Here is a 27324-nt window from a genome sequence, read left to right as displayed (position 1 = left end):
TTGCTGCAAATGATTTTATTGTGATTTTGATTTAATTTATGTTTATTTTTTAACTTCTTGATCAGGGAATTTTAGCTTCTCTTCAGATCTCCAGAGGATTGACAGGACTTCTGACATGATGGATGCATCAGTCATTCAGCAATGGGCTCTTTAGGATCATCCTGTGAAAATAAGAGAGTTACTAGTGACAAAAGGGGTAACTATGACTGACTGTTTTGGTTATAGCAATTTAGAAAATGATGATGGTACTGTATAAAGATTGCTTCTGTACAATTGACATTGACCCTGAGACCTTCTGAGACCCTGGTGGTCTTGCCCAATTTTTATTAGCTAAGCATAGATATGTGCGGTCTTGGCAGAGAAAGACTGAAAGAAACAAGAAGCCCTATTTGGAGATCTGTTGCAGAGGATGAGTGTGGACGCCTTCATTACCCCTGAATGTTATGAGTGATGAAGGAGAAGACACAGTATCATGTGGCACATAGAAACATGCTATCTCCAGGGCTTGGCTGCCAATATCTGATTGGTGGATTATGGAATCTGTCATGTAACATCTTCTGTCTGAGGTCCCTCATTGAAGTTTATCTTTTGTGTAGTGGAAAAACTGCGTATCCCAAAAATCTTAAAAAAAAAACCTCATGCAGAAGTACCTTTCACAGGTGTTATGAATGTGTAGAAGCTAACCTAGCCCTTTCATTATAACCCTTGTCAAAGAAGGTAAAGCATAAATCATTGATGCAGTAGAATGCTTTTTGATGATGAACTAGATCTCCTAACATAATTCTGTTACTTTTTAAGATAGTGTAAAACAATGACCTATGAATGTCAACAACATATCCCATGTCGTTGCATATTAAATGAAAATGAGCAGAAAAAAAACACATTTTGTATTTTTTATATGCTGATAATCATGTGCACTATTTCAGAATAAGTGTTGTCTCTTTGCAAATAATGTGTGCATAAATGAACCTTAACGTATGTGTGAATTAGAGCATGGTTGAGCCTGAGCACATTATTAGAAAAGAGTGCACACTCTTTCCAAAATAGTGCACCCTATTTACAAATAGTGCATCCTCTACAAAGAGGGGCACTCTTAATTACATTGCCCACAAAACAAAAATGAAAACTAACCAACACAAAATAAAATAAACAGTGTTGCAAACAACATGAGAAGCAAAATGAAAATTATTGGGCTGCCCACCCCTAATGCATGTGCCCTAAAACACATGTAGCAGAGAGCGGGGAGGCATGTTTAAGTTGGGGAGCAATACAGCACATATACATGCACTGTGTAAAATTCCTCACTCATCTATTCAAAGAGAAGGTGTAAAGTACTTGAGCATCGTTAATACGAATACATCATGCACATTTTCAAAGAGAAAAGGCATGGGTACTTTGAAGTTGTGACTTAAATCTGAGCTGCTAGGCATCCCTGATATTCACAACCTCCCCTCTCCCACCCTGGCTCTGTTGACTTACCTATGGGACCTATGCCTAATACCATGAAGCTGTCTACTCTTCACTAGGTCTCTTTCCCTAATCTTGTTTCCACAAATCTATATGTTCACTGCCTATCGTGCATCCTTGACCTGTATTTCTATATCTGCTTAATTTTATGCAAGCCACATAGAACTGAGTTCTCAATTCAGATGTTTGCGGGGTATAAATCCAATTATGTAAGTAAGTACACATGCTAAAAAGCACCCATATATTTTACAAATGTGTGAGGGATTTGAATATTCCCCTTTTCCCCCATGTTGAATCATTGCTAAAAGCATAAAACAGACAGGAAATACTGGGGACTGAAGCATCTGCTTATTTGATTATTCTTAAAATGAAACACAACAAAGGAACTCCCAAAGAAAGTAATTCCACTAAAGTGAACAGCCTCCCGATGTCAGTGAATAAGTTCCTGTTACATGCCCATTATATGACCTTTAAATTGTTCAGGCCCCCTGGTCAACATGCCACATATAATCCAGATAAATGTGAGCATCACAGTACATGCTACGATAGATTGCTTGAGAAAGCCATTAGATTTCTCATGGATATGATGAAGATGAACAGTGGACGTTGTCTAGAAGCCATGATCCATGCAGTTTGTTTTGAAAAAATAATTGTGAATGAGGTAGAGTGATCAATTGGAACTGGTCTTTTGCTTAAAGACTTTTGTTATAACAGAACTTAAATGCCCGATGATGTCATCATATAGTAAAAACAGTGATGTCATGAGAAACATGGAGGCAGATCTAAAAGAGTTTTAAGTAAGAGGTGTTCAGGACCTCTTTTGAGCTATTTGTCCAACCAGGTGAGCATTTTCAGCTAATTGGACAATGAACTGCCTTTGATTTATTGTGTGTATACTGATAACATCACCTATTCACACTTTAATCCTCCTATTATCTTTTGGGTCAATTAAAATAAATTAGATGACTAGGGAACTAAGCATCTAAATTGGCCCTTTTGAAAACTGACTAGAGGTGAACCTATTCCCCCTAGACATGTACATTTAGGTGCATAAAAAGTACTTGTCAACATAAGCAGAGTTAGGGCTAGGCAAGAAAATTAGCAATGAGTTCAGTATTAGGCATCTATTAGTTTGACAATGGGGTTTTGAGTACATATTCTTCTAGAAAGATTCAATTCAATTAGATACATTCCTGAATATAAATGTATATTCAAAGGACACCTCACACTGGCATATTACCTTTATACAGATGCATATTCCGAAAAGGCACGCCACTTGTGCACAGTGCTTGGCACTGTATACCTGAACTTCTGGTGCTCCTTCGGGCTTAGTGTCAAGTTCTGCAATATTCAAATCAGTTTAATATTTATTCAAGTCAACGGCATTCATTTTCTAAGAAAAAAAAGAAGGAGCTTCAGAAATAAAATTCATATTTTAGGCACAGCTGTTGTAAGTTCTTAAAATCTGACATATAAATATATTATAATCAAATAAGTTGCAGTCACTCAAATTACTGATCTTTATGTACAGTTGGATCACTGAATTACAGAAAGACAATTCTTAAAGGATCATTAAGAGGCTGATGATATTCCATTTCCTGCCTCTAGATAGAATCACCTACACCTAAACTTCCAGATAGGCATATGTCTGATATGCTCCTAAATATCTTACAATAGATATTCATATTTTATCAGGATAGCAGATGAAATATACTGTACAAAATGTAAAAATTATTAATATTTTATTTATTTACAATGGCTTGATATGCCACCAATCACGCAAGAGAGCTGCTAAGCAGTTTACAGAGCTTTAAGGGAAATTAAAGAAAGGGAAACTCAAAAAGGGGGGGGAGCATTGATAGGAAGTAGAGAGAGAAAGTAGAATGAACTGTCCATGCTGTGAGGAAGACAGAGCTAGATGGGAAGCAGAAGATGAAAGGAGAGAGAAGTAGTGAGGGAGAAGATTGCAGGGAAGGCTGTCCGCACTGGGAGGGAAAGGAAAGGGGAGAGGTTAACCATAGGTGAGCTGGAAAAAGCCAGGATTTGATCTGGTTCTTGAATTTTGGGAAAGATGGTTCCCGTCTAATATCTAACAAAAGGGGAGTTCCTTAGATGATGCCCAAGATAGCAAAAGGCACAGTCACAAAAGATCCCTAGTCGAAGTCTGGCTGAAGAAGCAGGGAAAGAAGTGCTTGTTGTGAAGAACACAATATATGGGAGGGGGCATAAAATGTTGAGCAAGTTGGGCACGTAGTTATGAGCACCAGGCACCAAGGCCTTGAAGACAACTGTAAGAATTTTGAATTTGAATGAGGCAGAGATTAGCAACCAATATTCATTCCTTGTAGTTAAGAATGTCTGGGACCAGATAAAAAAATGATGTGCAATGAGTTCTATGTCAAGTATTCTTCCTCGTGCTCATTTTGGTTTTCAGCTCAATTAGAGGCAGCCTCTATTGGACTATAGCACTACAAGTCTTTATTTACAACTACCTGGGGAGTGTTCTATTTTACTGGCTCATCCCCCAACTCAGCCTCTGCAGCAACAGATCTCCGCAAGGGGAAACCAACATTGGCCCCTTCCAGAATCCAGTTAACATGCACCCTAAGTCAGCCACTAGATCACTGCTTCTCAACTTGGTCCTTGAGGCACATCTAGCCAGTCAGACCTTCAGGATTTCCACATGAGTGTGCATGAGATTGATTTGCATACCAACATTATTAATATGACTGTTGTGGAATATTATTTTTATTTTGTAATATTGATTTATTTCAGTAAAAATAAATGGACCAAGAGAGAAAAGCACTTACATGGCTGGCAGTGGGTCAACCACATAAAATACCCCGCCCCCCCCCCCAACAGCATTCCAGTTGCTGAACAGCTGGAATCTGTTTTTAAAGGGGTGGCATCTGGGTTAGGCCAGTTGTGACACAAAATTTCACCTCAAATAAATCCAAATGAATTTAATTGAAGACCCTACTACCTCCTTATCTATCTTTTACATTGCTTATGTCTGTGCTTAATGTATTCCTACAGTTGAAAGTTCTTCCTAATATCTAATTCCAATCTGTAGCTAAAACCTATTCATTACTTCTTAACCCCTTTGAGGGGCATAATCGAATGGGGCGCCCAAATTTTCATGAGGGTGTCCTCGCAGGATGGCCCCGTAAAGGGGCGGGGCAACCCGTATTATCGAAACAAGATGGGCGTCCATCTTTCATTTCGATAATATGGTCGGGGACGCCCAAATCATGAAATTTAGGTCGACCTTAGAGACGGTCAGCCTTAGGTCGTTTTAGAGATGGTCGTCCCCGGTTTTCGGCGATAATGGAAACCGAGGACGCCCATCTCAAAAACGACCAATACTAAGCCCTCTGGTCATGGGAGGAGCCAGCATTCGTAGTGCACTGGTCCCCCTCACATGCCAGGACACCAACTGGGCACCCTAGGGGCAATGCCCTGGACTTCAAAAATTGCTCCCAGGTGCATAGATCCCTTACCTTGTGTGCTGAGCCCCCCAAAACCCACTCCCCACAACTGTACACCAGTACCATAGCCCTAAGGGTTGAAGGGGGGCACCTACATGTGGGTACAGTGGGTTTCGGGTGGGTTTTGGAGGGCTCACATTTACCACCACAAGTGTAACAGGTAGGGGGAATGGGCCTTGTTCTGCTTGCTTGAAGTACACTGCACCCACTACAACTGCTCCAGGGACCTGCATACTGCTGCGATGGACCTGAGTATGGCCTTTGAGGCTGGCATAGAGGCTGGCAAAAAAGTATTTTAATTTTTTTTTTTATGGTGGGAGAGGGTTAGTGATCACTAGGGGAGTAAGGGGAGGTGATCCCTGATTCCCTCCAGTGGTCATCTGGTAAGTTCGGGCACCTTTTCGAGGCTTGGTCGTGAAAACAAATGGACCAAGTAAAGTTATCCAAGTGCTCGTCAGGGACGCCCTTCTTTTTTCCATTATCGGCCGAGGACTCCCATGTGTTAAGCACGCCCCAGTCCTGCCTTCGGTACGGTGCCGACATGCCCCCGTGAACTTTGGTCGTCCCCACGATGGAAAGCAGTTGAGGACACCCAAAATCGGCTTTCGATTATGCCGATTTGGGCGACCTTGTAAGAAGGACGCACATCTCCCGATTTGTGTCGGAAGATGGATGTCCTCTTTCGAAAATTCACCTGATCGTCTTCATTCCCAGTCCTCAAGGCCAGGTTTTCCGGCTGTCCCTAATAAATATGCATGAGAGAAATTTATACACAGTGAAGGTAGTAGACATGTAAATTTCCTTTATGTATTTTCATTAGGATTATCTGAAAACCTCACAAATTGACAGCTCTTGAGGTCTGGAAGTGATGATCAAAGTCTGAGCTCTTTCCTTGTAGAGACAGAGACTTGATTTTTGTTATTTTTCTAATTAATCCTGTTTTTGTACTCTGATATCAAGTTAGCCAACCTCACCACCCATCAGTCTTAACATCTCTAAACTAAATACATCTAGCTATGTTAATCTATTCTCATAAGTCATATTATCAAGGTGTCTATTTATTCATGTCATTATTTTAAAATTCTCCCTCCCCTCCAAGTCCTGTCTTCATTCGTTTGTGCTGTATATAGGCTTTACACATATTAGTGTGTGACATTCACACTGAGTTCTGGTGAGTTAAGTGAGGGAGCATACAAAACATGTGGGAAGCAATTTTATAACAAAGTGTCTAAGAGGAATGTCCCCCTTAAATTCCTATTTTATCCCTATTATCTAAAGACAAACTTAAAACATCTCATCTCATTATATTCACCTCTCAGGGCCCCTAGAGTGCTCATGGCACATGACAAGGATTGCTGAAACTTCTTATACATCATTTTAACTTAACTGTTTGAAATGTCTCTTTTATGGTCTATAAGATAATTATGGAGAAAAGTCCTTATGAGGCTATACAAAATGTTAAACTTTTAGTTTGATATATTTAATTTTTGTTACATTTGTATCCTGCGCTTTCCCACTCATGGCAGGCTCAATGCGGCTTACATGGGACAATGGAGGGTTAAGTGACTTGCCCAGAATCACAAGGAGCTGCCTCAAGTAGGAATCTAACTCAATTCCTCAGTCCCCCAGGACCAAAGTCCACCACCCTAACCACTAGGCCACTCCTCCACAAATCAACAGTATTGTCTAAGTTTATTCTCCCATCTGTTCCTGAAATAAACTCACTTATGGGGCCTTTTATCAATTAAAATCTAAAATTGAAGCACTCACGTGAATCCTGCTTTCCTTCAGCCAAACAATAGGACCCTAACACCAGTGCAACCAATAGCAGTGGAAAGAACTGGGATGCCATTCTGGTACTCAGTCTTCTGGTATCTGTGCACAGCTGAGGTCTGGGATAGAGTTTGGGGTAGAGAGTGGTTCATTTTATACTTTCCTAATTATTAAATAAACCCCACCCTGACATTTACTTAGGGGCCACTTTGGACTAGTTATATTACTTTGCCTGTATTACAACAAAGAATTACAATAGCTTACATGTTTCGCTTTAAATGGTTTGTTGATACTGATAAGGAGAATGATGGGCTGGATTGGAGCTTTCTTTGTTTTAGTGCCAGAAACTAAACTTCTTGAACTATAATCCAAATAGGGCCAAAGTTATAACTACACAGTTTAACATGAGCTGAGGAAACATCAGCAACAATTAGGCCCAGTCAAAGGATGCATTTACAAGAGGAAAAAACAGTCATAGAAAATGATAGCAGATAAAGGCCATATGGCATATCCAGTTTGTCCATCAAAATCACCTATTGTTTCTTCTTCCCCCTAAGAGATCCCACATGCCTCTCCCACACTTTTTTGAGTTCAGATACAGTCCTCCTTTCTACTATTTTCATCAAGAGGTCATTCCATTATCCACCACCCTTTCTATAAAGAAGTATTTCATTAAATTACTTCTGAGTCTATCCCCTTTTAGCTTCCTCTTATGCCCTCTCATTCCAGAGTTTCCTTTCAGTTGAAAGAAACTTGTCTTCTATAGATTTATGCCACAGAAATATTTAAATTTCTCAATCATATCTCTTCTTTGCCACTCGGATTCTTTCTTTCAGCAGTCTAGGATGAAAACTCGGGAAACCTAATACCATGTTCCTATCAGCTTCTTTCCTATATGATTGGATCATGAACCCCAGGGGTCCCACAGCTATGTTAATATCAAAGAAATTTATTGAGTGATTCTCAATATTTATTGTAAATTTAATATTTGGATCACAGGCATTTAAATATTCAAGAAACCCCCTAAGTTCACTAGTGTTGCCCTGCCATATTGGAAGAACATCATCTATACAGTGGTGGAAATAAGTATTTGATCCCTTGCTGATTTTGTAAGTTTGCCCACTGACAAAGACATGAGCAGCCCATAATTGAAGGGTAGGTTATTGGTAACAGTGAGAGATAGCACATCACAAATTAAATCCGGAAAATCACATTGTGGAAAGTATATGAATTTATTTGCATTCTGCAGAGGGAAATAAGTATTTGATCCCCCACCAACCAGTAAGAGATCTGGCCCCTACAGACCAGGTAGATGCTCCAAATCAACTCGTTACCTGCATGACAGATAGCTGTCGGCAATGGTCACCTGTATGAAAGACACCTGTCCACAGACTCAGTGAATCAGTCAGACTCTAACCTCTACAAAATGGCCAAGAGCAAGGAGCTGTCTAAGGATGTCAGGGACAAGATCATACACCTGCACAAGGCTGGAATGGGCTACAAAACCATCAGTAAGACGCTGGGCGAGAAGGAGACAACTGTTGGTGCCATAGTAAGAAAATGGAAGAAGTACAAAATGACTGTCAATCGACAAAGATCTGGGGCTCCACGCAAAATCTCACCTCGTGGGGTATCCTTGATCATGAGGAAGGTTAGAAATCAGCCTACAACTACAAGGGGGGAACTTGTCAATGATCTCAAGGCAGCTGGGACCACTGTCACCACAAAAACCATTGGTAACACATTACGACATAACGGATTGCAATCCTGCAGTGCCCGCAAGGTCCCCCTGCTCCGGAAGGCACATGTGACGGCCCGTCTGAAGTTTGCCAGTGAACACCTGGATGATGCCGAGAGTGATTGGGAGAAGGTGCTGTGGTCAGATGAGACAAAAATTGAGCTCTTTGGCATGAACTCAACTCGCCGTGTTTGGAGGAAGAGAAATGCTGCCTATGACCCAAAGAACACCGTCCCCACTGTCAAGCATGGAGGTGGAAATGTTATGTTTTGGGGGTGTTTCTCTGCTAAGGGCACAGGACTACTTCACCGCATCAATGGGAGAATGGATGGGGCCATGTACCGTACAATTCTGAGTGACAACCTCCTTCCCTCCGCCAGGGCCTTAAAAATGGGTCGTGGCTGGGTCTTCCAGCACGACAATGACCCAAAACATACAGCCAAGGCAACAAAGGAGTGGCTCAGGAAGAAGCACATTAGGGTCATGGAGTGGCCTAGCCAGTCACCAGACCTTAATCCCATTGAAAACTTATGGAGGGAGCTGAAGCTGCGAGTTGCCAAGCGACAGCCCAGAACTCTTAATGATTTAGAGATGATCTGCAAAGAGGAGTGGACCAAAATTCCTCCTGACATGTGTGCAAACCTCATCATCAACTACAGAAGACGTCTGACCGCTGTGCTTGCCAACAAGGGTTTTGCCACCAAGTATTAGGTCTTGTTTGCCAGAGGGATTAAATACTTATTTCCCTCTGCAGAATGCAAATAAATTCATATACTTTCCACAATGTGATTTTCCGGATTTAATTTGTGATGTGCTATCTCTCACTGTTACCAATAACCTACCCTTCAATTATGGGCTGCTCATGTCTTTGTCAGTGGGCAAACTTACAAAATCAGCAAGGGATCAAATACTTATTTCCACCACTGTAAATCTTTTTCAGAGTTTAATTCTGCTTACAGAGGGAGATACTGTTACAAATTTACTCTCAAATCCAGCCATGTATAGCATGCTATTGTGGGGGCTACAGTGGCAGAAGCGTAGCTAGGTGGGGCGCAGGGGGAGCGGTCACTCCCCCAAACAGCTGTTTTGAAAAAATGTCGCCTATATGCGCCCCGTGCCAATAAATATTTGTGTCTGCTCCTTCCCTCCCGATTCTTAATCTTTTCCAGTCTCTTCTGCCTGTCTCTCCTGTCCACGTGGTCACTTTTTACTTCCCTGAAGCCTTCTCCCTCCTGCGTAGCACCGCACTGGTGATTCACAGTCAGCCTTCTGCCAGCGTCGGGGCTTCTACTCAGGCACGTCCCACCTCTGCGGAAAACAGGAAGTTGCAATAGAGTAGGCGGGACGTGCCTGAGGAGAGGCCCTGACGCTGGCAGAAGGCTGAATGAATCGCTGGTGCTGCACAGGAGGGAGAAGGCTTCAGGGAAGTACAATGTGACTATGCGGATGGGAGAGACGGGCAGAAGAGAAGGTGAAAGATGCAATGCTGCGGGGGGGGGGGGGGGGGGCTGGAGAAGGGAGAAAGCTGCCGGGGGGGGGGGCTGGAGAAGGGAGAAAGCTGCTCGGGGGGGTTTAATTGACCAGAGTGGAAGTGAGCCTATCTAGTCCACTTTAACAAAGAAGCCAAACTTGCTTTCCTTGTGCCATCATTATCCAGCAGGATAGGTGGAGTCTTGAAAGGTGGAGGATAAAAGGATTTTTTTTTTTTTTAATATTTATATCACACATTATCCCAAGCAAAGTTGGATTCAGTGTGGCTTACATTTGAAAATATAGTGAGACAGAATAATAGAATTTAGTTATATCATGAGAATAAATAGATGGATGTGTCTGAAACATTTAACAAAGTTGAGATTAGCATATATACAGTGGTGGAAATAAGTATTTGATCCCTTGCTGATTTTGTAAGTTTGCCCACTGACAAAGACATGAGCAGCCCATAATTGAAGGGTAGGTTATTGGTAACAGTGAGAGATAGCACATCACAAATTAAATCCGGAAAATCACATTGTGGAAAGTATATGAATTTATTTGCATTCTGCAGAGGGAAATAAGTATTTGATCCCCCACCAACCAGTAAGAGATCTGGCCCCTACAGACCAGGTAGATGCTCCAAATCAACTCGTTACCTGCATGACAGACAGCTGTCGGCAATGGTCACCTGTATGAAAGACACCTGTCCACAGACTCAGTGAATCAGTCAGACTCTAACCTCTACAAAATGGCCAAGAGCAAGGAGCTGTCTAAGGATGTCAGGGACAAGATCATACACCTGCACAAGGCTGGAATGGGCTACAAAACCATCAGTAAGACGCTGGGTGAGAAGGAGACAACTGTTGGTGCCATAGTAAGAAAATGGAAGAAGTACAAAATGACTGTCAATCGACAAAGATCTGGGGCTCCACGCAAAATCTCACCTCGTGGGGTATCCTTGATCATGAGGAAGGTTAGAAATCAGCCTACAACTACAAGGGGGGAACTTGTCAATGATCTCAAGGCAGCTGGGACCACTGTCACCACAAAAACCATTGGTAACACATTACGACATAACGGATTGCAATCCTGCAGTGCCCGCAAGGTCCCCCTGCTCCGGAAGGCACATGTGACGGCCCGTCTGAAGTTTGCCAGTGAACACCTGGATGATGCCGAGAGTGATTGGGAGAAGGTGCTGTGGTCAGATGAGACAAAAATTGAGCTCTTTGGCATGAACTCAACTCGCCGTGTTTGGAGGAAGAGAAATGCTACCTATGACCCAAAGAACACCGTCCCCACTGTCAAGCATGGAGGTGGAAATGTTATGTTTTGGGGGTGTTTCTCTGCTAAGGGCACAGGACTACTTCACCGCATCAATGGGAGAATGGATGGGGCCATGTACCGTACAATTCTGAGTGACAACCTCCTTCCCTCCGCCAGGGCCTTAAAAATGGGTCGTGGCTGGGTCTTCCAGCACGACAATGACCCAAAACATACAGCCAAGGCAACAAAGGAGTGGCTCAGGAAGAAGCACATTAGGGTCATGGAGTGGCCTAGCCAGTCACCAGACCTTAATCCCATTGAAAACTTATGGAGGGAGCTGAAGCTGCGAGTTGCCAAGCGACAGCCCAGAACTCTTAATGATTTAGAGATGATCTGCAAAGAGGAGTGGACCAAAATTCCTCCTGACATGTGTGCAAACCTCATCATCAACTACAGAAGACGTCTGACCGCTGTGCTTGCCAACAAGGGTTTTGCCACCAAGTATTAGGTCTTGTTTGCCAGAGGGATTAAATACTTATTTCCCTCTGCAGAATGCAAATAAATTCATATACTTTCCACAATGTGATTTTCCGGATTTAATTTGTGATGTGCTATCTCTCACTGTTACCAATAACCTACCCTTCAATTATGGGCTGCTCATGTCTTTGTCAGTGGGCAAACTTACAAAATCAGCAAGGGATCAAATACTTATTTCCACCACTGTACCCAACTGGGCATTTAAAAGTTTGTCCTTTATTGATACCACGTGTTCAGAAATCATAGCCATAAGTATAGACAGTTATTCAAAGATTATCACATGGGAGGGGAAGGAGATAGGGACACAAAGAGGACACTACTGAAAAGGGGAGGAGGAGATAGGGATACAGAGGGGCACCACTGGAAGAGGGAATGGGGCAGTGGCGTAGGAAGGGGGGGCGGTGGGGCAGTCCGCCCCGGGTGCACGCCGCTGGGGAGGGGGGTGTCTGCTCCGCTGGTTCCCTGCTCTCTCTGCCCCAGAACAGGCTACTTCCTGTTCCGGGGCAGAGAGAGCAGGGAACCAGTGCAGCCGACGCAGCTCCCAGCGACATGCACTTGGGGCGGTTCGGCCCTCCCGCCGATCCCTCGCCGCTTTCCCTCGTCGCCTTCCCTTGTAAGTACGTGCTCCAGGGGAGGGTGCGCTCTGGAGGGGGGAGGGTGCACAGTGCTTCACTCGGGGGGGGGGGGGGTGCGCAGCAGCAGCGACCTGCTCCGGGTGTCAGCTGCCCTCGCTACGGCACTGGAATGGGGATATGGGGACAATGGTGAAAAAGGGGTGAGATGGGGACAAAGAGGTAATGCTGGAAAAGGGGGAAGATGGTAACAGGGGTAATGCTGGAAAAAGGGGGAAGATGGGGATAAAGGACAATGTTAGAAAAAGGGAGAGGTGGGGACACCTGGACGGCAGATGCTAGAAAGTGGGAGATGAGGAGACCAGGTAGGCTTGTGCTGAAAAGTGGGGGGGAGATGGGGACACAGGACAGTTACTGAACCTGGGGGTAGGATAGGGACAAGGGACACAGAAGGGAGATGCTGGACAGGACAAATAGTGGTTCAGAGGGAAAAAGGATGGTGCACTTGGAGACAGAAGAAATGTCAGATGGGCAAGAGACCCTGTAAAGGCAGAAGAAACAGAGAAAAACAGAAAAGAGACAGTGGGACCAAAGCAAATGAGAAAATAAATTGTTCAAACAATAGTAGAGGGGTCCAACTGCATTTTCTTAAGTCATTTTGGATGTACTGCAACACAGATTTTGATAGGTAGAATCAGGGACTGCAAATCCCACATGAATTTGGGATGTGAGCTCACACTAGGACTGGTTGAAAAATCTCCCTTCTGGAACTGGATCACTTTGCAGCTCTATACACAGTTATTTGATAGTGGGGACATAAAACAAAAGATCAGTGGCAAACAGATGTAGAGAACGAAAGGAAGAAGACAAGAGGCAAGAGAAGAAATGGAAAGGTCAACCTGGAAAAGAACTTGTAAGGCTGACTCATGGAACATGGAAAAAAAGACTATTCCCAGACAACAAAGGTAGAAAAAAATTATTTTTATTTATTACTTTGTAAGCACTGAGATGTACCTGCTTTGTAAAATGTACATTTTTTAAATATTTTTTTTTTAACCAGTATTACACTGTTTAGAGTCTGGCTTCCTTGGGCAGGGGGTCTCTATTTCAATTTTTGTTGTTGTTTTTTTGGTTGTTGTTTTTTTTGTGGCTCCCTATTCTGCATTAGATTGGTAGCATGGAATGTTGTCACAATTTGGGTTTCTGCCAGTTGCTTGTGACCTGGGTTGGCCACATTGGAAACAGGATACTGGGCTAGATGGACCATTGGTCTGACCCAGTATGGCTACTCTTATGTTATATAGATGAGGGTCTGTCCATGTTCTGCAGTTGTGACTGAGGTGAAGTATTCTGCCAGCATGTAGTATCTGTGTAGGAATGTGTAACAGTGCAGCTTGTTCCAGTTTCCCAATAGTAGGTATATTGGTGCTCCAGAGCCCAGTGTAATATATATGATAGGTGGGTTAGGGCTGTTATGGTGTGGTAAGTTTTGTGTTCTAGGGCAGTCCTGGAGTACCCCCTTGCCAGTCAGGTTTTCAGGATATCCACAATAAATATGCATGACATTGATTTGCATATACTGCCTCCATTACATGCAAATCTTTTTCATGCAGATTCATTGTGGATAGCCTGAAAATCTGAATGGCAAGGGAGTACTCCAGGACCACCTAAGGAAACACTTCTCTAGGTCCCACTGTAATATTTATAGCATTGTCTTTTCATAGGTGGGTTAGGGCTGTTTTGGTGTGGTAAGTTTTCAGTAAAGGTTGTGGGTGTCTTTTTGCAGGGGTTTGTGTTATTTCACAAAGTGTCTAGCCCTATTTGAAAGTAGGCTCTGGGGCAAGGGCCAAAGGTGGCCCTTGTCACCCAAAATAAAAATGCTCCAGACTAGTGTTCTTCACATCCTGTAGAGTCACCACACAAACAAAAGCCCATCTGATTTAAACAAGGTGTCTCGCAGTGGAAGGCCTGGGTGTGTTATTCCTGAGGTGATGGTCACGATTTGAATATTTTTATTTGAAGTTAAGAAGACAGGTAGCCTGCTCTGGCAAGTCCAGTGACCTCTTCTGTGTCCTGCCTCCTGATGTAACTTACTGTTTCCTTGTAGGCAGGACGCAACAGAGATAGCCTGTATTAATCAACTAACTGAGCTATCTGATTCAGGAATTGAATGTGTTCTCCAGACAAAGAAGATACTTGCAAATATTTATCTATAAGGTATAACGCTGTTTGTTGTGGCACGTTCATATAAAATGCCGAAACATATAATGTTAATAATGAATACTGTTGATCTAAACCTAAATGGAGTCTTTCATGAGTTATTGTCAAATGCCTTTTTAAAATCCAGATACACGATATCGACCAGCTCATCTTTATCCACATTTGTTTACTCCTTCAAAGAAATGTAGTAGATAAGTGAGGCAAGATTTCCCTTCACTAAATCCATGTTTGCTCTGTCTTATTAATTCATGCTTATATACAGTGGTGGAAATAAGTATTTGATCCCTTGCTGATTTTGTAAGTTTGCCCACTGACAAAGACATGAGCAGCCCATAATTGAAGGGTAGGTTATTGGTAACAGTGAGAGATAGCACATCACAAATTAAATCCGGAAAATCACATTGTGGAAAGTATATGAATTTATTTGCATTCTGCAGAGGGAAATAAGTATTTAATCCCTCTGGCAAACAAGACCTAATACTTGGTGGCAAAACCCTTGTTGGCAAGCACAGCGGTCAGACGTCTTCTGTAGTTGATGATGAGGTTTGCACACATGTCAGGAGGAATTTTGGTCCACTCCTCTTTGCAGATCATCTCTAAATCATTAAGAGTTCTGGGCTGTCGCTTGGCAACTCGCAGCTTCAGCTCCCTCCATAAGTTTTCAATGGGATTAAGGTCTGGTGACTGGCTAGGCCACTCCATGACCCTAATGTGCTTCTTCCTGAGCCACTCCTTTGTTGCCTTGGCTGTATGTTTTGGGTCATTGTCGTGCTGGAAGACCCAGCCACGACCCATTTTTAAGGCCCTGGCGGAGGGAAGGAGGTTGTCACTCAGAATTGTACGGTACATGGCCCCATCCATTCTCCCATTGATGCGGTGAAGTAGTCCTGTGCCCTTAGCAGAGAAACACCCCCAAAACATAACATTTCCACCTCCATGCTTGACAGTGGGGACGGTGTTCTTTGGGTCATAGGCAGCATTTCTCTTCCTCCAAACACGGCGAGTTGAGTTCATGCCAAAGAGCTCAATTTTTGTCTCATCTGACCACAGCACCTTCTCCCAATCACTCTCGGCATCATCCAGGTGTTCACTGGCAAACTTCAGACGGGCCGTCACATGTGCCTTCCGGAGCAGGGGGACCTTGCGGGCACTGCAGGATTGCAATCCGTTATGTCGTAATGTGTTACCAATGGTTTTCGTGGTGACAGTGGTCCCAGCTGCCTTGAGATCATTGACAAGTTCCCCCCTTGTAGTTGTAGGCTGATTTCTAACCTTCCTCATGATCAAGGATACCCCACGAGGTGAGATTTTGCGTGGAGCCCCAGATCTTTGTCGATTGACAGTCATTTTGTACTTCTTCCATTTTCTTACTATGGCACCAACAGTTGTCTCCTTCTCGCCCAGCGTCTTACTGATGGTTTTGTAGCCCATTCCAGCCTTGTGCAGGTGTATGATCTTGTCCCTGACATCCTTAGACAGCTCCTTGCTCTTGGCCATTTTGTAGAGGTTAGAGTCTGACTGATTCACTGAGTCTGTGGACAGGTGTCTTTCATACAGGTGACCATTGCCGACAGCTATCTGTCATGCAGGTAACGAGTTGATTTGGAGCATCTACCTGGTCTGTAGGGGCCAGATCTCTTACTGGTTGGTGGGGGATCAAATACTTATTTCCCTCTGCAGAATGCAAATAAATTCATATACTTTCCACAATGTGATTTTCCGGATTTAATTTGTGATGTGCTATCTCTCACTGTTACCAATAACCTACCCTTCAATTATGGGCTGCTCATGTCTTTGTCAGTGGGCAAACTTACAAAATCAGCAAGGGATCAAATACTTATTTCCACCACTGTATATGCTCTGTAATTTTGTTTTTATAATACTCTCTAGTACTTTGCCCGGCACCGGTATTTCTCTCACATCTTCCTTGGTGAAGACCGAAGCAAAGAATTCATTGAATCTCTCCGCTATAGCCTTGTCTTCCCTGAGTGACCCTTTTACACCTCGGTCATCTAGCAGTCCAACTGATTCTTTTGGCAGCTTCTTGCTTCTAATATATCTAAAAAAAAATTTACCATGTGTTTTTGCCTCCAACGCAATCTTCTTTTCAAACTCTCTCTTTGCCTTCCCTATTAGAGCTTTGCATTTGACTTGCCATTCCTTATGCTGTTTCCCCTTACCTGGATAAAGATTCGTTTCTATATTAATGCCTTTCAAGTATTTAAATGCCTATATCGTATCTCCCCTATCCCTTCTTTCCTCTAGGGTATACATATTCAGGACTTCCAGTCTCTTCTCATATGTCATATTCCTCTGGCCTGCTTCTAGTCTTTTTACATCCTTAGCAAGATAAAGGCCTCCAAAACTGAACTCCAGGTGGGAACTCACCAGCAACTTGTACAGGGGCATCAACACCTCCTTTCTTCTGCTGGTTACAACTCTCTCAGTGAAGCCTAGCATCCTTCTGGCTATGGCCAATGTCTTGTAACACTGTTTTGTTGCTTTAAGGTCCTTTTCACCATTGCCCCAAGGTTCCTCTTCCTGTCTGTGGATATCAGTCTCTCACTTCCTAGAACATATAACTCCCTTGGATTTCTACTCCCCAAATGCATCACTTTGTACTTTTTTGCATTTAAAATTTAACTGCCAAACATTAGACCATTGTTCTAACTTTTTCAGATCACTTTTCATATTTTCCACTCCCTCAGTTATCATCTGCAAAATCTTGGTATCATCTGCAAAAAGGCAAACCTTACCTTTTAACCTTTTGGCAAGTGAATTCCATTGACCACCACCCTCTGGTGTCTGTCTGTCAACCAGTTTCTAATCCAGTTCACCAATTTGGGTCCCAACTTCAGCTTATCAAGTAAATTTAACAGCCTCCTGTGAGGGACCGTGTCAAGGGCTTTGCTGAAATCCAAGTAGATTTTGTCTAGCTCATGTCTCGATCCAGTTCTCTGGTAGCCCAGTCAATCAATTTTGTTTGGTACAACCAAGTTGCCTCTAATCTTGTAACTCATTGGATTCCAGGAAATTCACTATATTTTCCAAATAAATAAATAAATAAATAATATTGCATGGAAATACTTTTAAAACAAATAGGAGGAAATATTTTTTCACTCAAAGAATGGTCCAGCTCTGGAACTTCTTGCCAGAGGATGTGGTCACAGCGGTTAGCATATCTGGGTTTACAAAAGGTTTGCATGAGTTCCTGGAGCAAATGTCCATAGTCTGCTATTGAGATAGAGATGGAGGAAGCCACTACTTACCCTGGAATCGGTAGCATGGAATGTTGCTACTATTTGGATTTCTGTCAGGTACTTGTGAACCGAATTGGCCACTATTGGAAACAGGATGCTGGGCTTGATGGACATTTGGTCTGTCCCAGTATGGCAACACTTAGGGGTCCTTTTACTAAACCATGGCAAAAAGTGGCAGTAGTATGGGCACATATTTTTGGTATGCGCCAGGACAATTTTTACTGCAACTGAGCAAAAGGCCTTTTTTTTCAATGAGCTGGGAAAAGGGCCTGCTGTAAAACTGAAACCAGTGTGTGCCTATTTACGGCCTAAGCCTTTAATACCACCCATTGATCTAGTGGTAAGGGCTCACATGCTACACATGTGGTGACTGGTCGGCGTGTGCCATCTGGCGATTAACGACTGTATATTATCCTCATAGCTAAGAGCTTTGACTCAAGGCCTGACTTTGGTTCAGGATCTAAAATGAGTGAAAACCTTACAGGCCCATGACTCTAATCTGAACTCTACAGTAGAACTCAAGAGCTGTTGTGACACCCTCATGCAGCAAAATAAGGAAAGGGCTAGGGTGCAAAAACCTCAATAACAGGATGGTATAACCTACCAACAGGGCAGACTCAGTTACACCCAAGAAGATATGGTCAGAATGCAGAACTGAGTGGTCTCACAGGGAGATGACCAAGCTTTCTAAGTAATGCTAAAAATAGCCAAGCACGTACAGTAGAATTCTAAGAAATACTATTATGTTACCATATATAGCCACTGATGTATTGATCACAATATACCATATATCCAATAAGGTGTAATTACTGTCATATTACTTGTATCCTGAATGGACATATAAAAATGAGTGTACTTCCTACTTCAATGGAGACAGTCACAGCCAGTACCTTTGTGCAAGCAGGGCTGCTCTCCCATGAGAAACTAATCAATTGTATCTGCATTTGCCAGTATTAATAAAAGAATGGTTTTTCTTATAAGGAATAAATCCTATTGCTTTCTCATGCGTAGCCTTGGGTCTTTTATTTCTGCAAATTGGCTTTGGCTGGTAATTTGGGGTGGGCGCGAAAAAGACCATAAATAAAACACGACAGAAACACAACGTACGGTAGGAAACGATTTGTCCTGGAACTATCGGCGCACGCCAAATCTTAAATTACCACCATGGTAGCCTTGCAGTAGTCTCAGTTTGGTGCATGCTGCACATGCGTAGAGCCTACTGCACATTTGTAAAAGGGCCCCTTATGTATTTATATACTATGTATATCATGGTGGTCCAGTATCTTGGTTATAGTTTTGCAGAACAGGTAAAGACAACTCGTTTAGTTGGAGTCCACAGGTGGGCTTGTGTTTTAACCAGTTATCATATCCTGAGCTTGCTAATGAATGGTAGCATTGACTTTTCATGAAAACATAAGGGTGGCCTATATTCACTGGCTGCCTTTTTGGGACACACTTTCACTGGAACGGTCTTTGTGAGAGACGCCTTGCTGAGGTCCATTTGGAAAATCTTCCAGGTGCTGGTGCGATTACTGTAACACCCAGTATTGCCATCATGCAATGTTAAGGTAAACTACTGCTCAGTAAATTACCCTTTCCATGTCGAAGGAGTTTCTAGAAGAAATGTATAAGTGCAATTGATGTCATGACTTATACTCATGAAGATAAGTTTATATATGTTTCTTTATTTCACAATTCTTAAAATGGTAACACTAATAAATAATGTCCAATACTATGACTCATGTCAGCTAGCATATAGTTTACAAACTGACAAATTCATTACACAACAAACACAATATCAGTATTTTCACACTTATTATATAATACATTTACCTAACTATTCCCAATGGAGATACTTCTCTCCCTTCTCTGAAAAGAAGCTGTTCACCATGTCCCAAAACCAGATTTTCTCTTCTGTGCTTCTTGGCTGGAGTCTTTCCTTCTATGAACCATCTGATGGAAGCTGGAGATCTTCTTCTCCAGCTCAAATCCCATCGGCTGGTGGTGTCCATTTCACTCCTTACTATACACGTCGCAGGGATGGAGGCATAACAAAGGCACCTAACACTTGGACATCCTTCACCCATAAAAAAAGAAGACATCCCTGATGAGCACTCGGATGTTTTCACCTGGACTCATATTTTTTTAACGTTTTAGACGGCTATTATACACGCAGCTTGTCTGCGTGTATGAAGCCATCTTTGGCATGTGCAGAGCAGCCACGAATAATGCTTGGCTGCTCTGCACTGGCTTCCCCTCCTTAGGAAGGAAATCGTGTGCAAATGAGCTAACAGCAAGCAGCTCATTTGCATGCGATTTCCTTCATGCATGCCCGTTCCTTTCCGAATTGCTAAGGGATCGGTAAGGGAAGGGCTTTTTTCCGTTCAGTTAGTGCATCAGTTAGTCCACTGCAGTGCCCCCTAGGGTGCCCAGTTGGGGACCAGTGCACTACGAATGCTGGCTCCTCCCACGACCAAATGAGTTGGATTTGGTCGTTTTTGAGATGGGCGTCCTCTGTTTCCATTATCGCCGAAAACCGGGGACGACCACCACTAAGGTTGACCATCTCAACATTTATGTTGACCATCTCTAAGGTCGACCTAAATATTGAGATTTGGGCGTCCTCGTCTGTATTATCGAAACGGAAGATGGATGCCCATCTTGTTTCGATAATATGGGTTTCCCCGCCCCTTTGCGGGGACGTCCTGTGAGGACGCCCTCAGGAAAACTTGGGTGCCCCGTTCAATTATGCCCCTCTTTGTTATTGGTCCAAGCCTTAGACACAGAGTGGCCTGACCTTATTGCACAGGGCTAGTATATGAATGTGCAACGTGCAGCTATCAGGCCTCATCCTGGAATATGATGTCATTTTTTCACATGTAGAGATGGTTGGAATACTTTTGTTAGTTCAATCAGTATCTCTAAGGCCTAGTTCAGAGGCTTTAATTTAAAATCCATTGAACTGACTAACCTATTGTATGCTAACCTAACATCTAATTTTCCACCCAAGCATAATGATGATGGAACCTGGAATAAGGACACTTGACTGCTTATTTGCTATCTTGGTCACTTATCACTCCCCAATGCTGGGGGCCTGTGTGGGTGTCTGATTCTACATCAGGTTTCTTTGGCGGTCTATACAATAATTGTCCAGGTGCTAATGGGCTATTTCACTATGTCAGGCTCTTAATCCAAATTGAAGGCTTCTGTGGTGGTACTGTGTGTTTAACGTCTAGATCTTTGGAAGATATTGTTGCATATGATTGGAGTTATAGCTGCTTTCAGTTTTTAATTTTGGACATATATGATACCCAATAGTGTTGGGACCAAGACTGTATACACTATGGGCAGACAGGGGAGATTTAGGATGAAGACCAGTGGGTATTACATTTTTAGCTCACACAGATACAAATGGTGTGCAGATATACATTGAAGGGGCATGAGGGGATGTGATGAGGGATGCCACAGGTAAGCCTGATATCAATGGAACGGGTGCATTGAGCAAATCACTTCCCACTCTGATTCTCCAGCTGCATCCTGTGTATCAGGATCCAAGCTAAAAGGCCTGACAAGCAAATTGGAGTCTGGAAAGTGACTCACGAATCATTCCTAAGCAAAACCTTGCTAGCATAGGCTTATGCAGGACCAGATTATACAGCTAATGGGTCTTATGAATCGTTTCCACCAACTTCCACCAGCTGCCTTCCAGGTGCTGTGGAGTACTTGTAGCCCATCTGCTTATCCTCACAGCCTAGTCCGGGGTGACTCCCAGGTTCACCCCGATCCGCCCAGGGCCTTCGTTCCAGGTGCCTAGGGCTTCCACCAGCTGCCTTCCAGGTGCTGTGGAGGACTTGAAGCCCATCTGCATATCCACACAGCCTAGTCTTGGGTGACTCTCAGGTCCACCCCGATCTACCCAGGGCCTTTGCTGCATGTGTCACGTGCTGAAACATCATCTCTAAATTGTTTGTATTTTCTCTCTACTATTTTTTATGGCTCCAGTATAGTTCCTTTTCTTGGTACTTTCCCTTCCCAATCTCTTTATTGTAATTTTTAGGGTGCTTTTATCCCTCCCAACATGGTGGTCCACCCACCAATACCTAGGAAGAAATAAATCACCCAAGGCTGCATCAGTTTGCTCTTTATTAGATACCTTATTTCTTATCAAGTATTTATACAATTAGCAGATCAGTGGTATCTCACTGAGAGTACAGAACATTGCTACACGGAATTACTTCTATATCTGAGACTCCATGGAATATACAAGCAATGAAATGCTTTTAGTTATTATTCTCCAGATATATGTACAATCAAATGATTATGGGAATGCAGTACCACAGCTACACATAGGTGTTCTCTGGGACTGAGTCTCTAATGTTTTATTTTAGGGTCTTTTTCACCCTCACCCCAAATTACCCGTTAAAGCCAATTTACAGATATAAAAGACTCAAGGATACTTATGAGAAAGCAATAGGATTACTTGCCAATCCAGATACAATAGAATTACTTGCCAATTGATTGGTTTCTCATGGGAGAGAGCCGCCCTGCTTGCACAAAGGTGCTGGCTGTGACTGTCTCCAAAGAAATAGGAAGTACAATCACTTATATACGCTCATTAACATAACAGGTCATTCTGACAATAATCCCTTTAATTGGATATATGCTAATATAATGGTTAATACTGATTGGCTATGGTAATGAGTTGATTAGTATTTACTGGAACAGCTTAATAATAGACCAGCTCTTACTGGAAGACTATAAGTCATCTTCCTGAAGAATTACCTTGTTCTGTTTTTCACCAAAACATCTGTGACCACAATGTTGCCAAACGATGTTACTCTGTTTTTCCACCTACTGTAAGTTCCTCTTTCTGCTGCATGAATGTCACAACAGATCGTGAATTCTGCAGTCACACTTGAAGTTCAGGTTAAAGTCATGGGCCCGTAAGGTTTTCTCTCATTTTAGATCCTGGACCAAAGTCTCAGGCCTTGAACCAAGGCTCTCAGTTATGATAACAATATTCATTCTCTATCTGAAACTACTGTATACTGCAGGAACATATTGCCCACCTTGTGCTTTCATCATTTCACCATCTCCTTTGTCTTCTCCCTTCTTCTCAGCTCTCAACATTCAATGTTTCCTTCCTTTCATTCAACCATCTTCATTCTGTCTGAGTACAACTCGTCTTTGTCACTGTTATCATGCCTCTCCGACTCTTCTCTGTACTCTCTTGCTCCTTCTCCTATTCTCCGCTGGGAATATCAATCCCAATCCTGGTCCTCCACATCAGCTCTCATCCTATTCATACAGGTCACACAGTGATGTCTTCAATCCAATTTCTGTTCCTCTCTTCTCCCATTCTTCTCTGCCTTCCTCATGTGCTCTGTGGAATGCCCGCTCTGTCTGCAACAAACTTTCCTACATCCACGATCTCTTTATCTCTCATACTCTCCATCTGCTTGCCCTAACAGAGACTTTGCCTTGAAGACTCTGCTTCAGCTGCAGCCCTGTGTCATGGAGGTTACCTTTTCTCCCATATTCCTTACCCGGTTGACGGCAGAGGTGGTGTTGTGCTACTACTCACACCCTCTTGTAGATTTCAGCCTCTTCTTCCACCCCAGTCTCACTGCTTTTCTTCCCTTAAAGTCCATTCCATCCATCTATTCATTCCTCTACCTCTCTGAGTAGCTGTCATTTATCGACCCCCTAATAAGTCCCTTTCTTCCTTTCTCACTGACTTTGACTCCTGGCTTTCCTTTTTTCTTGAACCTTCATCTCCTCCACTCATTCTGGGGGATTTTATCATTCATGCTAATGATCCCTCTGATTCCTATGCTTCTCAGTTTCTCACTTTAACATTCTCTTTCAATCTTCAACTGTGCTCCACTATCCCTACTCACCAGAATGGCCACTGTCTTGATCTTATCTTTTTCTTCAACTGCTCACTCTCCAGATTCTATGCCTCAGCTCTTCCCTTCTCTGACCATCATTTGATAACTTTCATGCTTAGACACCCTCCCCCAGTCCCATCAAATCTCCACCAATACATTTAGGATTCTTCAGGCTATTGACTCTTCTACTCTGTTCACCAGTGTTTCAAACTGCTTGTCAACCACTATGTTATCCAAGTCTGTCAGTGAGGCTGTCTTCCTATAATTTATTTATTTATTTATTTGTAGTATTTGTATCCCACATTTTCCCACCTATTTGCAGGCTCAATGTGGCTTACATTTTCTGTAATGGTGATCACCAATTCCGGAAGAGAAATACATATTTAAGATGAAGGGGACAGAGAGGATTAAGTATGCAGTAAAGAAAGTACATTTTCACAATCAGAAATAAAAGGTGTTGGATTAACTTCAATCGTGATAGATCAACTTGAACAAACAGGAAAATTAAACTTTAATCTTGTTGATTAGTATGGACAGTCGGGAAGTACAGAATAATATTTAAGTGAAGATTCGATGTAAAAATTTTATTAACTAGTATTTAGGATGGATTATTGTAGTACTAGGAAAGAAGGCCCGTTTCTCTAAGCAATGAAACGGGCGCTAACTTTTTTTTGGGGGGGGGGGGGGGGTGACTCACATACGGAGATCAGTAGCGATTTTCCTGGGCCGCCCCGTGGCTCATCGCGGTTGTAGGTGTTTCATTTGCCGCCGCTGTTGTTAGCATTGCTCTGTGTGGGTGTGTCGATTTTCCTGTGCCGCCCTCGACGTCATCGCGTTTTGACGCGAGGGCGGAGCACAGGTACAATAATAAAACTCACCCTCAACGTCTGCTCCGCCCTCGTTGTCATGACATTTGACGCGAGGGCGGGGCCTGGTGGCTTCACCACCACGAACCTTCGAACCTGAAGGAACTGTTGTCAGTGGCTTGGCTTCACTGACGTCAGTGTCCTCAGAACGTTGAGGGTGAGTTTTATTACAGTAGATGCTTTATTGAATAGGTAAGTTTTCAATAATTTACAGAAATTATTTAAGTCATGTGTTGTTGTTATTGATTTAGGTAATTCGTTTCATATTTGCGTACCTATATAGGAGAAACTGGATGCATATGTTAATTTATACTTCACTCCTTTACAGCTGGGGTAGAGAAGGTTCAGGAACGTGCGTGATGATTTAGTAGAGTTCCTTTTTGCTAGGTCTATAAGGTCTGACATATAACCCAAGACTTTACTGTGTATGATCTTATAAACCAGCGTGCAGACCTTGAACGTAATGAGCTCTCTTAGTGGAATGTACAAACAGTGGACCCAAAAAAGAAGTCCTCTCACAAATGGTGTTCCCCAAACAAGGTTTTTATTTTAATCAATAAAATGACCTGACACGAATCGTGTTTCGGCCACAAAGGCCTGCCTCAGGGGTCTATGAATAAAAACACAAATAAGTAAAAACCACACATATCTTAAAAATAATTAATACATAAAAAATAGTCAGAAATGAAACATATAAAATGATTAAAATATTGTAATACAAGCAAAAACATATAATGGTTAACACATACTGAAATAAACGTACCTATAGATCTTTGGTGTAAAACAATGGTAAAACAAATAACTACACAGTCAAATTGTCTAGAAAGGTATAAAGAAAAAAAACATATATATATATATATATCAAAGTAAATATGCTACAATAAGATAAAAAAGATAAAAATGTACCCATGAAATACCAAAAACAATCACCATTCAGAACAATATATGTCAGAAAAAACACTTTGCATATAAAAGATGTCAGAAAAAAACTATACATTTAAAAGTCAATCAGGAAACACTTTCAATAGAAAGATGTAAAAGACGCAGAACATACATATAACCTGTTTACATATGTATTGTGTGAAAAACCAAATGAAATTTGATACTATCACCCATGGAAATTGCAACAAGGATTTCTGAAAAAAAATATATATGTATCAGAAAAAAAAAAATATATATATATATATCAGAAAAAAATATATATATAGAAAACTAAAAATGGAAAAAACTAAAATTGAATGAAAATTAATATGAATAGAATAAATGAATAAAATAAAAAATAAATGAAAAACCAAATGATATTTGATACTATCACACATGACAACTTCAACAAGGATTACAGAAAAAAATATATATGTCAGAGAAAATATATATAGAAAAGTAAAAATGAAAAAACCAAAAATGCATGAAAATAAATATGAATAGGATCAAAAGAAATAAAAATTAAAAAATATGAATTGTGAAAATACACATAAGGAGATGATCACAGATAAATTAATAAAAAAAACAAAAAAAAAGAAGGGGGTAAATTATAAAAATAATAATAAAGTGAAGAAAAAAATAAAAAATGAATTAAAAAAAACTATATGTACCTATATACCGTACTTAAAGACGTGAATAGAATATGACCCATACGAGATCAACAATGAATAGTTGAATATGGCCCGAACATATGCATAATTGCAAAATCTATATAGCCATGATTAAAACATAAATCATGGAAAGAGGCTAAAAATATATTATAATATATAATAATATATATTAAAAAGGTGATACCACTGCACTTGCTCAATGAACCGATGTAACATACCAGTATATTTTTTAATATATTTTTTGTACCATATCCACTGGAAAAAACTCTGAAATCGCTATCAAGATTAACCAAAAACTGACGTATGCCTGAAACAACTTTAAACAAGCCAGGCAAGGACAGTCCTAGCGAGAAAGCAGACTCAAAATAACTCTATCGGGGTAAACATACTTATATCACTTTAAAAGTCAAACCAAAAGCGTTTCACTTTCAAAGTTAGAAAGGGAAACATAACATAAGTAAAATGGAGGCAAATACTAGCTGTGCCATATTTGCCTTTAATGAACAGTGAATTGAAAAGATTACATACCACATCTGTTGCGCCGCTGCAGAAGTCTCCCTATCAGACGTCATATGACGGTAAAGAGAAAACGAAAAAAGAAAACCGCTGAACTGCTGAAGTCCAGACTTATAAACCGGAACTGGAAAAGACGTTTCTTCTACTTGGCACCAAAATTCAAAACCAAACCGTCTAATAATGAAATGATCAATAAAGGTAAACTGAACATAATAAATGGATTGCTAATTGAAGGAATTGAATGATTAATTTAGATACTTGCGTAGCAACGCCGATGGGAAACTAGTTAATAAAGAACTGAAACGGACATGTTGATATTTCTAAAACGGACATGTTGATGTTTCTAATCACTAAGTCTAAATGGATGATCGAAAATACTTACATAGCAATGCTGGAATAATGAATTGAAAATATCAGATTAGAAGTATCATTTTAAAATATATATAATAAAATGTGTGGAACTGATGGATCAAGCTATATATAGTATTATAAATGTTTAAAAAATATATACATAACCATCTGATCAAATGGTGATATAGAATATATTTATAAAAAATGATAAAAAATAAGAAATAATAAATAAAAAATGCGTATAAAGGCTGAATAAGAAATACAAAAATGGAAATAAAAAAAGTAAGAATAATAAATCAATAAAAAATAATAATTAA

The 27324-nt window shown here is 41.5% G+C and overlaps 1 long non-coding RNA gene across 1 annotated transcript; it reads right to left on the bottom strand.

Moving 5' to 3' along the window:
- Positions 1 to 26742, bottom strand: LOC115471237. Its single transcript, XR_003942304.1, has 3 exons — positions 26669 to 26742; positions 2708 to 2808; positions 1 to 161 (listed from the first exon to the last, which is right to left on the bottom strand). It is a non-coding gene; the product is annotated as an uncharacterized LOC115471237 (long non-coding RNA).
- Between the last annotated feature and the right edge of the window lie 582 nt (positions 26743 to 27324).

The sequence above is a fragment of the Microcaecilia unicolor genome, chromosome 5 (genome assembly GCF_901765095.1).
Source record: "Microcaecilia unicolor chromosome 5, aMicUni1.1, whole genome shotgun sequence".
In the NCBI taxonomy this organism is placed as follows: domain Eukaryota; kingdom Metazoa; phylum Chordata; class Amphibia; order Gymnophiona; family Siphonopidae; genus Microcaecilia; species Microcaecilia unicolor.
Note: the sequence above shows the minus strand (reverse complement) of the source record. Positions and strands in the feature narration are given on the sequence as shown.